The sequence below is a fragment of the Prinia subflava genome, chromosome 3 (assembly GCF_021018805.1).
Source record: "Prinia subflava isolate CZ2003 ecotype Zambia chromosome 3, Cam_Psub_1.2, whole genome shotgun sequence".
Classification (NCBI taxonomy): Eukaryota; Metazoa; Chordata; class Aves; order Passeriformes; family Cisticolidae; genus Prinia; species Prinia subflava.
This window is the reverse complement of record NC_086249.1, coordinates 47816023-47829615: the sequence shown is the minus strand read 5'-3', so window position 1 is coordinate 47829615 and position 13593 is coordinate 47816023. Positions and strand designations below refer to the sequence as shown.

General features: G+C 37.9%; 1 protein-coding gene across 2 annotated transcripts in view; it reads left to right on the top strand.

Moving 5' to 3' along the window:
- The window catches only part of NAA16 (N-alpha-acetyltransferase 16, NatA auxiliary subunit), a 61920-nt gene that overhangs the window by 32409 nt on the left and 15918 nt on the right, over positions 1-13593 (top strand). The window contains exon 10 of one of the 2 annotated variants that reach the window (XR_010079657.1): positions 6713-6884. The exons of the other annotated variant lie outside the window; for it this stretch is intronic. The gene's annotated coding sequence lies outside the window, so the exon portion shown is untranslated. The remainder of the gene's footprint in view (positions 1-6712; positions 6885-13593) is intronic. 2 annotated transcript variants of the gene reach the window in all.

Genomic DNA, 13593 nt, shown 5'->3' with positions numbered 1-13593 from the left:
ATTCCTTAATAAATTAGTCTCTAATGAGTTAAAATATGCTTCATATTGCATTATTCAATCTGTGTTTTTCCTGTAATTCTAGAGCAGCTGGATTTCATCACTCCCAGCAATATTGTTGCCTCTTAGGTGGAAATTGCTAACCCGCTGCTGATTATGTTAAAGCAGACTTTAATAGAACTATAGACTCTGATGGGTAGGAAGTGTGTTAAGCTGGCTTTTCTGTGAATTACTGTGTGTGCTTTTTCAGCAAGACCCAGTTTATTACTTGGTGGTCCATCACTGCTTGCAAGTCAGTGATCTGACTTATGATTTTCTCCATAGTTTTAGAACTGGTTTAATCCTTCAAAGCTCTTCAGATGAGGTTGTGATTTCTTCAGTTTTTGTGTTGTTATGCTTCTATGGTAAAGTAGCATGTGAACAGGTTTCCTTTTTTATTGTTTCTTCTTTGTCAAGACACCTAGACTGGAGGAGACAGAAGTAGTTCAGGCTGAAGGGTGGAGAAGCCATAAGACAAGGAGCTAACAAATGTCTTTTCCCTATAAACTGTGCTGTCATCTTAACTTGATCAATATATTGTGCTGTGGATAGAACTTTTGATTATAAAAGTACTGCATACTCAAAAAAATCATACCAGTTGTTCAGTATCCTGAGTGCAGTCCTATACCATGCTATAGTATAAAGTAACACTAGTATTGGAATAAGGAGAGGGGCATTGAATTGCAGGATGAACAGTTAGACAGAGGCCATTTGAGTCAATGTCTACTTACTTTTTTTTATGCTATTGGCAATTGATTTTGTACAGTCTATGTGCATGAATAAGGAGTAAAAGGAGTTAGGATGTAAAGAGTTCAAGTTATTTCTCCGGTGATAATTGTTACTGTGCTCCGTGTTTGCAGATACCAAGGCATGCACTAATCACTTCCTAACTTGCTACACTGGTACACAGCCAGATTCTGTGTCTTGCCAACTGAAGACAAGGTCAATTGGAGGATGATAGAGACTGCCAGACTCAGTCTCTTACACTGTTTTTCAGTGTCTCATTCAAAGGAAGTTTATAATATCCTATAGACTGTGTTCGGTGGTGCTGGTTCCATTGCTGGTACTCAGTCATAGATCACTTTTTATCTGCAAAATGTTAGAGAAATCATTTTGTGGAACACTGTCTTGATGGTTTTGTTTTTAGAAAAAATTACTTGAAGTATAATGTTCATTCCTACCAGTTGGTTTCAGATGATTCTTAAAGTAACTACTGTATGTGGTGAAGAAATTAGCTATGCTTTCCTTCTATTCATTATATGACAGCCTGAGGTTTTTTAAATGCGAAAACCCACGGTGATAATGAAGTAGCGTAAATGAGTCTGATCATATAAAGGCAAAGCTCACAAGTGTAAAAAGCATTGCACCAGATTCTACTCACCCATGAGGTTTGGAGAAAGGAAATGGCTGATCTGAACAAGAGCTGGGAGCTTCTCTACAGGTTCTCAAAAACCCTTCTCAAACACCAGCTTTTGCCTGCTTGTACAATTCCTCTTGTAACACATTCTTGGTCCTGGCTATTGTGTAAGGCATGCTGAGGGAACTCTGTGAATGTCTTACTGCTCTACAGGATTCTCTGTTTGTTCCGTATTTGTTGGTTTCTCAGACCTTTTCCCCCCTGTTAACTTTATTTGGATAATTTCTATCATAAAATGAAAGAATTCTGGGGTAAGAGTTAACTATAAAGAGAAAGCACTCTGTTAAAAAACATCGTGGTAGTGTTGACACTAAATCTGCAGTTTAAACTTTGCTCTTCATGCATTGCATCTATGGCTTTAATTGGTAGATACAGCACATGCCTTGTCCTCCTGGGAGGAAGACTTGTCCCAAGCAGGTACTTAAGTTTCTTTTACCTTCTCAACCTGCATCTTCATATCTGCTAGCACCAAGGCAAACATTGGATATGATGATATTTATCTTTCCATCTTCTAGAACTCTTTTGCACCTCTGGTGGGACACTTCTTAAATCAGGAGACTCAGTTAAGGCACCTGTATATGTTCTGTAATTGCATACAACACAAGAGCAGTGCATTGCTCAGCTGAGGCCTAGTTGGTGCATGTAGTGCTGTCTTGATGTTGTGTGTGTTTATTCTTTTACATGTCCAAGAGTGGATTCCTCTTATATATCAAGGAGAAGCAGAAGATACCAATTGTCAGTGACTTCATTGACAACTTTGCTGTTATTCTAAAAAATAAAAAGCAAACAAATGAAAATACAACTCCACACTTCATGAGACAGAATCCAGTAAAGTTCAAAGCACCTTCCATGATATTGTTTTTTGTCATCTTTTCTAACGAGATTGTCACTTCAACCTCAACACTTCCGGCAAATCTTCTGGTACTCTTGTAAGAGTTGCTGACGAAGTATCAAGTTTGGTATATCAAGGTAGCAGAGAATGTACACCACTTTTGTGATTTTTGAGGGTATGTGGGTGTCACTTTAATTGCTTTCTTAAATACACTCCTCTTGTTGCTGGAGGATAGAATGTCTAAACATACTGGATGTGCACATCAAACTTGATTGGGATGCATCTCCAACCCTTAGCAGTGCTAGACAACGTAATTGCACTTCTACTCAGTCTTTGAGAGATGGTCATGATGGATGGAGTTTTCTAAGGTCTGGGGGAGAGTGAATGTTCACAAGTACAAATGGGAGAATCTGAGGAGCTGTAAGCCAGTCAGGTTGATTCTCAATCTTTGTGAAGCTGATAAGGCAAATAATCCTGGAAACATTACCAGATGCTCAAAGAGCAGTAAGTAGGATGGATTTTTGAAGGGAATTCATGCTTGATTAACTTAATAGCCTTCTGTAACAAAATTATCTCAGCGTACAAGGGGACAGCAGTTGATCCTGTGTATTAGCAAGGCTTTTCACACCATCTTGATAAGAGACAACATGTTGAAGTACACCATAGTAGACAGTAATTTGTACTGAAGACTGACTGAACTGCCAGGTTCAGTGTTGTCATCTGCTGCATGAACTCCAGCAGGTGTCCTCAAGTAGATAACACTGGGGCAGTAGTGGGGAACATGTTTGTTAATGACTTAGTCAGACTGGAGAAGAGAAGGTTCAGATGGGCTTTTGTATATGTAACTCACTGAAGGCAAGAATGAAAAAAAGACAGATGCTTCTCATTGGTGCCTGAGAGACAAATTAAAATACTAGAGAATATTTGAACAAAAGAAAAGACACTTTCATCATAGAGGTTGTTAAACATGAGAACAGGTTGCTGAGATATAGTGAAGTTGCCTTCTCAGAGATGGTTAAAATGTGACTGGACATGGCCAGGAGGAATATTCTGCTTCAGCTGTCCCTGTTCTGTAACAAGGGGTTGGACTAGGCAGTCTGTAGAGGTCTCTTCAAACCTTTATGATTGCTAAACTTTTTAATGTGTTTCGCCTTCAAGTGCAGGACCAGCTTGTAGCCATTTACATTGCAGCAGGGAAGCTCGTCTGAGCTGCTACTGCAGTGCCAGAGCAAGTGCATTTTATGTAAGTCTGGCAGCACTGAGGCACTACAGCAAACATTGCAGCAAGGCACAGTAAAGACTGACATGCTGATAGACATGAATGCCTGTATACAGAAGCATTGAGATCCCTAATCCATATACTGTAATTTGGAATCTCCAGTTGTCATTTTCATATCCATTTGCCAGCAGAGCCCTAATCACTTCCTAGAATTTCTTGCTTTAGGCTATTCACAAAGGGAAAAACTTGTCACAGAATCTGCCTTTTAGAAATGGATTAACTTCAAAACACAGCTGGGTAACTGCAGACCCACACTAGATTTATGTTAAATGTGAGTGAATGTATAGTTCACCACAGGTCACATGAAGCATGTGAATCTGATGCTTTAAGGTAGGCACTTGCCAAAGAATGGGTTGTTTATATTAAAGAGTGCAGTGGGATTAGGCTGAGGATGTGATCTGCAGATCACATATGATTGTTTCTGTACAGTCCTTCATCAGTCTTGATTTTGGAGCTCTCAAAGTGGCACATATGGCAGCTATCTTTATTTCTGCAAAATTTCACAGTGCAAATTCTAATCGAAAGTGTTGTGCATTTGGTATTTTGTCAGTGATCATCTGCTTGTAGTCTCAGTTAAAGAAAAAGAGCTGTGTAAAGAGTACTTCCAGCTTAGAAAGCAGCAGTCTAGCTAGGCTGTTGATGTAGATGCTCTCTGAAGATAAGTTTGCCTCCATCTAGATGGCAAAGGAAAAGAAGAGAACAAAATACTGGTAAAAGTCTAACGAAGTTATAATTGCATCCAGACTAATTTCTCAGGTCAGATAGCTCGTGTTCACTTTGAGTAGGTTTCTGCTGATGAAGTCAGTTTGTTCTAGCAAACCTGCTGGCATTGGTAACATTATGCAGCAGGGACTGTTGGTGTGACACTGGTGGGGTCAGTGTGCTCTGTAAGTGCACAGCTGTTGGGAGGTGCTCAGTGGCACGCCTTGTCTAAGGCTTGACAGATGTCGTATGCGAGGTTATAAATGAGGTGTTATGCTTTGGAAATCAAAACTTAAGTTTTTAACAATTGTTACCTATATCTACTATTCCTAGTACCTGGTGCCTTACTGTGATCTACGGTGACAACTACAGTGACATATGTTTAAAGAGAAGATGGCCTTTAAACCCCCAAATAGCTTGCTTTATGGGAAGTGATAACACAAGTACCATGAGCTGTCATCCTCATCTTGGAGTTTTAATACATAGAAATTCTGCACCAGAAAAATGCTTGGTTTTTTCTATACTGTGTGTTTTGATGGGAAGAATAAAAGACAGAGAATTTAAGACTCCAGCAGATTATATTCTTAGGGAACTGATCTATGAGTCTCTCATACAATTCAGAATGGATTACATAGGAACCCTGACTTGTGGATAGAGTAGTTCACATTCCCAATTGTCCATTCCACCCTATCTTTCCACCCTGCCATTTTTGCTGAAAGAACAGTGCAAGTGTTTAAATACCAGTGTCTGAATCTGTACAGCTTTAAATTTTTCTCAGTTTTTTCTTTGTATGTTGTGCTATTAAGCTAAAAGGTGGAGCTGCTCGACAAAGCATTTCTGCAATGCCAGACTTTAAAAGGCGGATGGATTAAACATAGGAAAATTAAAAAAATACTTGCTGAACTAATTTGGAGAGTCCACAGACATGATTTAAAAAAAAAAAAAATCACAGGCTACAAGAGGTGCTTGTAGTGGGACCAGTTATGATAGTGTATTTTGAAGAATTGTAGTTATTTCCAAAAAAATGTAGTTTTTTAAGACTATTTAAGATATGTAGTTCTCATATTGCCGCTGGAGATTTATTCACTTAATATTCTTGATCTTGCCATAAAATACTAAGGTCTTTACATCATCAATTCAAAAACACACTTGAAGGTAACATGTATTTTAAAGTGAATTTCTGGTCTTTGTGACTTTTAACCAAAGACTAAGTTGTAAGAATTGTAGGTGGCTAATAACAGTGAAGTGATTCTAAGCAAGAGAAATACATGGGAGGATAGCAGGGAGGCTATCATAAAAAGAACTTCATCCAACATAAAGAAACTTGTGGTTGTGTTTGGGGGGTTTTATTAACAAGATAACCTGCTTTCCTCTACAACTTTGAAATGTTACTTTAGATGCAGCTTTAAAAAATATAAATAATTATAGTAGATTTTTTTACTTATATTTGATATTTCTGTAATAGTATAAACAGTTTAATTTTCATAATTTGTGGAGACTTTTTGGAATAATCAGTTAAACCTGCTGTGCGAATGAAAGGTTTTGAATTGTGACTGTATATATGGGGGTTTTTGTATCCTGAGAAACATGGAGCTTTGACAAGGAAAATGTCCCAACACAATATAGTCTGTGTGTAAATTTAAGTACTGTGGTATGGGTGTCTTAGTCTCTTGTCCAAGCCAAGAGATTTACTATCTAGTTGCTGGCTTTTCTTTTAAGCTACAAGTGGTTTTGTAGCTTTTATACTTTGCTTAGTGCTTTAGGATCTGATGTTTGTTATTATTAAGATATTGATATCTTAGTATAACCATTTTCCTTGCGTTTCCTTATGTGAAACCTTTAATTTAAAAAGCTCACTGTATAACATGGAGGGTTATTAAATCTTTTTTGAGTCTTTTTTAGCTTCTGACTAGCAAGAGTACTTGACTATTTAAATGACATTTATCCTACTGATATCTTTCTGCTTGAATATAATTTGTGCAGTCGATATAATTCTTATGTCAGGAATAAGCTGTAGCCTTTGTATGGGGAAGCGAAAACTAGCATTTAGGAATGCCAGTTGATTATTATGAGTTTTGTTGCTGATGCAAAGTTACTGCCCAGAGTGAATATAACTGTGGCTCTTGGCAGAATGTTTCTGCTGGAAGCTAACCTGAAGTATAAGCAATTAAATGAAATAAAGTAATTTTTATGTTCTACAAGCTACAGTCCAGATGTACTAGAAATATCTGTGAACAGCCTCATTTATTACTCTTCCTCACAAGAAATGGATCTTGGAGTGCTACCCTCACCTCCTCCCCAGAAAATTTTCCTTGTACTTGATCAATGCTCAAAAATCCTCTTTGGTTCCCCATACATGCTGGTCTCTGTATCCATGAGATAAAAAATCCAAAGAGCGAAGATCTTCAATTAGTCAACATCAAGGTTTACGTCGATTGTGTTGCAGGTGCATTGGTTGATTCCATTGAAGCTCGACATTAGTGCACATGTGCCCTTTTTCTGAGTATCTAAAATCATGGAGACTGTGAGGAAGTACTGGATGAGAGAAAATGTCTGGCTGGAAGAAACATCAGAAACAGCAGTCTCAAAAAAAGGTGTAAGACTGTCTACACAGGAAGGTAGGCTGTCTTCAGTGAAGATCTTTCTTTAACCTTTCTGGAAAGAAGGCATATTTCTTCCTTAATGTGGAAAGCTAAAGCAATATAAAGCAAGTTGCCACTATTGGTTGATTTTTTTTTTTTTTTTTTTTTTTTTTTTTTTTTTAGTTAGATGTTCTCTGCAGATTGTTGGTGGAGTACATAAGGAAGTAAAAACATTGGTTCTTTTAGGAAACTGCATTTTAAGAAGAAATAGTTTTGTAAGATCAACCAAGGACAGCCCTATCATTTCAAGTGTTAGGAAGCAGTGTCTCTGAGTTAGAATTCCAGGAGGGGTCATCTGGTAAGTGGACTTACCCAGGATCTGGCTGACAACTGGTACATTCATAGTTAAAGATAGCATTTGTATTGTACAGCTGGATCATAAGGAGGAGTAAAGAAATGTTTTAAAATAAGTAGAGGAACAAGCAGGCTTGAAAATGTCGTTGTAGGTACAGCAAGGCTATGATGCTTCCACTGTGCAGTGAGAATGGGGAGTGTAAAACATGCTGGTGGCTGACAGTTTAGGTCTGTGAGGTAACATGTAAACCAGGAGCTGACAAGTGTAGCAGCTGATTTATGAACTACTTTATCAAGATAGCTTTCTTAGTTTGAGTGATCCATATTGGGATTAACAGCTCCAAATAACCTATTTGGAGACCCACAAGAAATGCTCTAGATGTCTCTGCTTATAGTTGCTCCTACTGGTGTTTTGCTCATGTCAAATGATTTGCTTTCTTTAGCTCAGTCCCCAGACTTGTCCAAAAGCTTACAGAAAACCAGTTTCTCATTAAATTAGTTGCATGATGACCACACTGTCATCTTAGGTATTGTTTTGGTCTGAATTTGTATTTGTATTGTACAAACTGCTGCTATAAACTTTCCATTTGATTATGCTTGTACATAGCATTATTTTTAAGGGCACGTTGTTTCAGCAGAGCAAGCACATAGAATAGGTATTACAAGCTTCTTTTGAATGACAAATGCAAACTAGATTCACACAGATAAATGGAGGAAGTTTTTTCTTCTGGAGCTTAGTGTTTCAGGTAGCCTGTATGTTCATTTGAGGCTATTGACACTGGAAAAAGTATCACTGATTTTATTTCAAGATTAGCTGTTAGCAGTGCTAGCAGGAGTGGACATCTGTGGTTTTAAATATGGTAGTGCAAGATTACTGCTTTGTCGTTAGCCAGCCCTTACAAGCTGGTAGCTCTGTGGCAGAATTCCTGAGAGTAAATGCCTGCTTAACCACCACACAGTGAGAAATACTGAAGTTGGTGACTAACCATGATACCATGAGATGTGTGTTCTACTGCAGTTTACAGATTTTTGTCTTTGCCTGTGTAACATGAGCATATGCACACATTCAAGAATATTTTTCTCAGGGAAACAAAAGGGAGTATTGATGGCTCAGCTGAATAAATTTTAAAATAGAGATGTGTGAAATACTGTTAGTTTTAAAGCAACTCTTTCATTGGGTGATACACAAAACAATAAAGCTACATCCTTTATATCTGTATATGTCAAAGATAAACAAGAAGTTTAAGGCAAGTTCTGTTAAGTAAAAGGCTGCTTGTCCTGTTTTCCTGGTGTTATTTTCATGGTGTGAAGGTTGTAGAATATTTTTTGATTGTGACTTTTTTTATTGCATTCAGATGTTAGCCTAACGTGTAAGCAATGGAAGTTGTCTGTATAAGGCGGACTAGGCTTTCACAATTGGAGTAATTTATTTGAATATTTTCTGTGGGCTTTTTCATACCACACTGGGTGAGGGAAATCTATATCTGCTGTATAAACAGTTGGGGAGCAGAAACTTTTCAAGTGAGACAAAGGAAGCAGTTGCAAGTAAGTATAGCTGCCGTGACTAAAAATGGAAATACTCAGTCATTTGCATACCCTACACCTTTTACTTTTTACACTGATGAATCTGAATGTTGATGTCTTATGTTTGAAAGCAGGTAGATGGGACATTTTTTAAATAATGGAGAAATGTTACTTTAAAAATAAATCAAAATCAACCAATCTGAGCCTTGCTGCAGAGTTTTTTTGGTTCTTCTCTAAACTAAGCTTATAGATGCTGTGATCTCAGATATTAATTTACATAGAATTATAATAAGTCATAGGAAATGCAACTTTTTAGGTGGCTGCCCATAAACACCTTCCTGTGTGGATTACATTGGGAGAGCGTGAATTCAGACCTTCTGTGCAGTGCAAGTGTGCCAGCTGGCTCGTGTGTTTGGCATGTTTTGTTCTTTGTCTGGATAAAAAATAGATCTCAGTTCATGCCAGTCACCTCTTGGCTACAGATGGAAGATGCTTCTTGTGTTCATTAAGCTGTAGTAAAACACTTCAGAACAAGTGTAGCTGCCCTTTCTTCCTGCCCTTTTCCCCCCATGTAGTTAATTGAATTTATGAGCTTTTTTTTTCTGTTTGAGTCTATTGGTAGCTTCTTTATTTGAAACTTTCTTCCCTTTTCCATCCACAAAGGTATGGTCAAAATGCCGTGGACGGAAATACCATTAATCATGTGAAGGGGCTATGCTAGATAGAGATTATTGGAAGTGTGCCTCTGCTACCATTCTTAAGTATTTTTGCAGGCCTGAAAATTCACATTTAAGCATCAGCATTTGTAGGGATGGGAACTTCAGATTGGAGGTTTGCCATATGGGCAGAGCTTAACTGAGTCTAAACCTGGGATCCTCCATCACAGTGTTTCCAGAGGCCCTTCTCAAGAAGGGAGTACAAGTTCCTTGCCAGGCTGTAAGTCTGGCTCATTCATCACAAGCAATCAAGTAACCCTGTTCAGGGAGGCTATGGAAGTTGTCTCTGTGAGCAACGGGACACATTCTTGTTTGTGCTGTCATTGTGTCACAGCTTTTTCTAGTGCTAAGCTGTTTCTGGGGAAGGTTCTGTTTAGAATGGTGTGGAGACCATAATCAAAAGAAAAGGAACCACCTTATAATAGTGGGAATCTTCATTGTTTTGTGGGTTCAGCTTTCAGCTCTGCTGTGTTGGCTGGCTTTGTATATGTGTGAATGATGACCACTGTCTCAGAAATGGACTGATATTGGAGACAGCTCAAGAAAGGCTTGGTTTGGTGCTGTGTGCACAGACCAGCTGGAAACCCTGTTCAAAATGTTGTCATCAAAGGTCTTCTCCAGAACTCTGAGCCAGCAACTGCATTGTATGTTTTCTTAATGTATTTGGTACTAAGCTCATAAATGTTGTTCGGGGTGTACTGATACCACATCTGCAAGATGTGATACTGATAATGCTTCATGCACCTTCTTATCACTCTCTTAGATAAGATCTTCTTGTAGCAAAAACTTCAAGTATTGACATAGTACTCTGGTGGACTATTTTTGTTGTTTCTTCTGCATTTCCCATGAGGTATTTAGAGTATTGCTTCAGGGCATACACTGCATGTTTCTTTGTGTTGTGAAAGATATTCTTAATTTGGTCACAAGGATTTTCTGTTGATGTTGGCATGGTTTTCTGCTGCAATGACAACAGTCAACTGCTGTTAAAGGCTGTTTGTCATTCAGTCTCTAGGTATCCCATTTTTTTCTAGATGATGAAGACTGAGTATTTTGAAGTTGCACAACAGCAGTTTCCTTTGGGTACTGTGTAGCAAAGTCATTTGCAAATGGTGTCTAACCTCAATCTATGGAAGTGGAGATACCTGGATATAGGAGGGTTTAGATATTCTTAGAAGTACAGCTATTTTCCAGTTTCTTGAGTAGACATGAGTGACATAAAAATAGACATAAGCACCACTACTAGCAAAGCTGGTGAAGGGAGATAAGTAAAAAAATCAGTTGTACTTTGAGATGTAAACCAAGCTTTGAGACATACTTTTCTACTATTAAAGTGGAGGTTTTGCATCTTTAGGAGTTGGTTTTCCAAATAAGTACTCGTTTGATTTGCTGGTGATAAAAAAGTGCTTCTTTGGGATTGGTTTCTGTGACCAGCAGGGCCAGTGTCATCAGCACCATGCATCATGTGCAAGAAACAAGTTTTCTTCAGGAAAGATGCTTATGTGGAGCATTCTCTGTTTAAGGAGAAATGTTGTTCAATCCCGAGTTTCAAGGACAGATGACATAACCTTTCCTTGAAGTACACATGCTCTTTTTTCCCCTGTATGCATCATTTTGCCTTAAGTGAAAATGCTGCGGAAATACTGCCTTTGCAGGTGGTTTCTACAGTGCTTCTCCTGCTCCAGAGCTTTAGAACCACCTGAAAAATTCATCTTCCCAGTGGTGAAGGCCACCCATATCAACACTTTGAATCATAAAAAGCTGCTTGCCATCTAAGTCAGATTGTCAGATTCCAGATTAGAGAACATCTGTTTTAGGAATCATCTTATGTATTTTCCAGCACAAGATGATGTTCATCCTTCACAGGATGAGCAAATTCATGAAGGGTATCCCCTCCTCCCAGTTGTTTTCCCTCTCTTTTTCAGGCTTTTCTGCATTAGATGTCCTTTTGCTAGAATAGTAGATGTGCTTTATCAATATAAGATGATGTTCATGGGCAATTACTCCCTTATTTTGAAGGAGGGAGAAAAGTTTGGCAGCAAACATTGCCCTCCTCAGGAAGCACTACAGTTGTTGTTAAAGTTGTCTGCATATTGAAATTCAGAAAGGTAATGCTCTATTAACACTGTCCCCGAAATGAAGGGCCTGCCCATAGAGAATGTATCTGATTCTTATGCCAAAATACAGTGTCTGAACTTTCAGGCTGCTAACTATTTGAAAAATACCTGCTCAGTAATAGCAAGGCAGTTTTGATTCCTGAACATTACAGGTCTTTTTCCTTCAACTGGAGGTTTTAAATACTTGAAGATTGATGTCTCAAACAAGTCCTGTTGCATAGGTGGGGAATAAGCAGCCCCTGGACTTTCACTCTGTTTTTTCCCAGTCTGATACTAGACGGGTTTTGAATGTAGAATGATTCTTCGATGTCATCCTTCTTTCACAGACAGATGAACCTGAGTAGGTGAGATTCTTGTGAAATTTTTATTTTTCTAGTACCTATCTGCTCTAATTACTGTCAAATAAGTACCCAGAAATTGCTTAAGAGAAGCATTGTTAAGTCATCTGCTGAAAAACTGTTGTCTAGTCTTTGTCCTCTAGCCCTTTGTAGGAGGTTATGAGAAGGATTAGCTGAAGTTTTCCCGTTTTCCCACATGGAAGAATCTCCAGCTCAAGGGGTTTTCAAACTTACAGAATCTATTGGATTCTGTTTGAAGAACAAAGTACAATATGAGACACTGATATTTCAGAATCTTGTAGACTTGACACTGAGATTAGACTATTTTCTGAGACAGCAGCATCATCTTAGAGACAGTGTTTGCTGTTTAGGAGTAGCCTTCAGTGGACTATGCTTGAAAGAGAATAAAGTGGCTTTCATTAAAGTAACTGAACAGTTAAAACTTTTCTGGATGCACTACAGAACTATGAATAGCTGGTCTTGAGAAACTTTCAGTTTTCTTAAAAAAATCCCAAAACAACCACAACATGCAAATGTTTAGCTTTTGGTATGTGTGATTATTAGGCATTCCATGAGGAGGAAACATTCAAAGTGGTTTTTTACAGCTTCAGTCTCCTATTGTGTGATTATATCCAGAAGTGATCCATTTGATGCATGATGATGGACCATTTCAGTGTTTTAAGTGTCCCTGACTGTTTTGTGTCCTTTTCGCTGCTGATGATGTTTAAGGCTCAATAATGTATCCCTCGCCTGAATCAGTAGTGTAATTATGTAATTATGTATGAATTTTTCAAGAGTGAAATCTATTTATAAAAGCACATACCAGAACACACATCTTAAAACTATTTTTGGGATTTACTTGAAGATTTGCCTGTACTAATGCATAATCAGTTTTTCGAAGCTAAAGATTACTGTTGCATCTGTATCTATAGATCAGTAGCATGTTTTCTTGTTTGGACAGCTTTATGGGTGCACCTTGAAACTTTACATCTCACTACTAGTGTTCAAAGTTTCCCTTTTGGTCAGTTTGCTTTGAAAATGGAGCAGATTATACTAAATGTGTCCTCAGGAAATCAAAAGGCAGGGACTCAAACCTGTGCTAAATGCCAACATGTGGATTGCTTCCCAAACTGCCTTTATATGGTAGCTTTTGACTTGTGTTTGTGCTAGAAGTGCTGGTAACTTTTTACTAAATTCTAATGGGAGCAACTAAAAACAAAAATAGTTAACTGAAGTATTTGTAACTGATAAATGAACAAGCTGAAGTCTTGAAAAAACAACTACTGACACAACTGAAGTCTAACCACTTTATAGTACATTACAGTAATTTAGTTCCTTTTCTTGCAGTTGTTTCATTGAAGGAAATACTGTATTGGTGTTTGGAAGGTTGTCATTGAAACAGAAGTCTATTATAATTTTAATAGGATGTGGGATCAATGTAGTTATTTAGATTCCATAAATAAACCAGAAAATTTAAGCTTTTTACTTGAAAAATTTGCATCCTTGCTTTGTGGTAGTGGGCTGTTGAGTTCGTCTTCCATTATGTATTTCACCTCACGTTTGTTACGGATATTTGTTAACGTTTCTGTATTGCTGGTTCTCCTTGTTTTTATTCCTTTTGTCATTTCATTCAACTTACTTTCCATGTATTAATATGGAATATAGAAAAACATCAAACTAAAATTTAGTCTACTGTAGT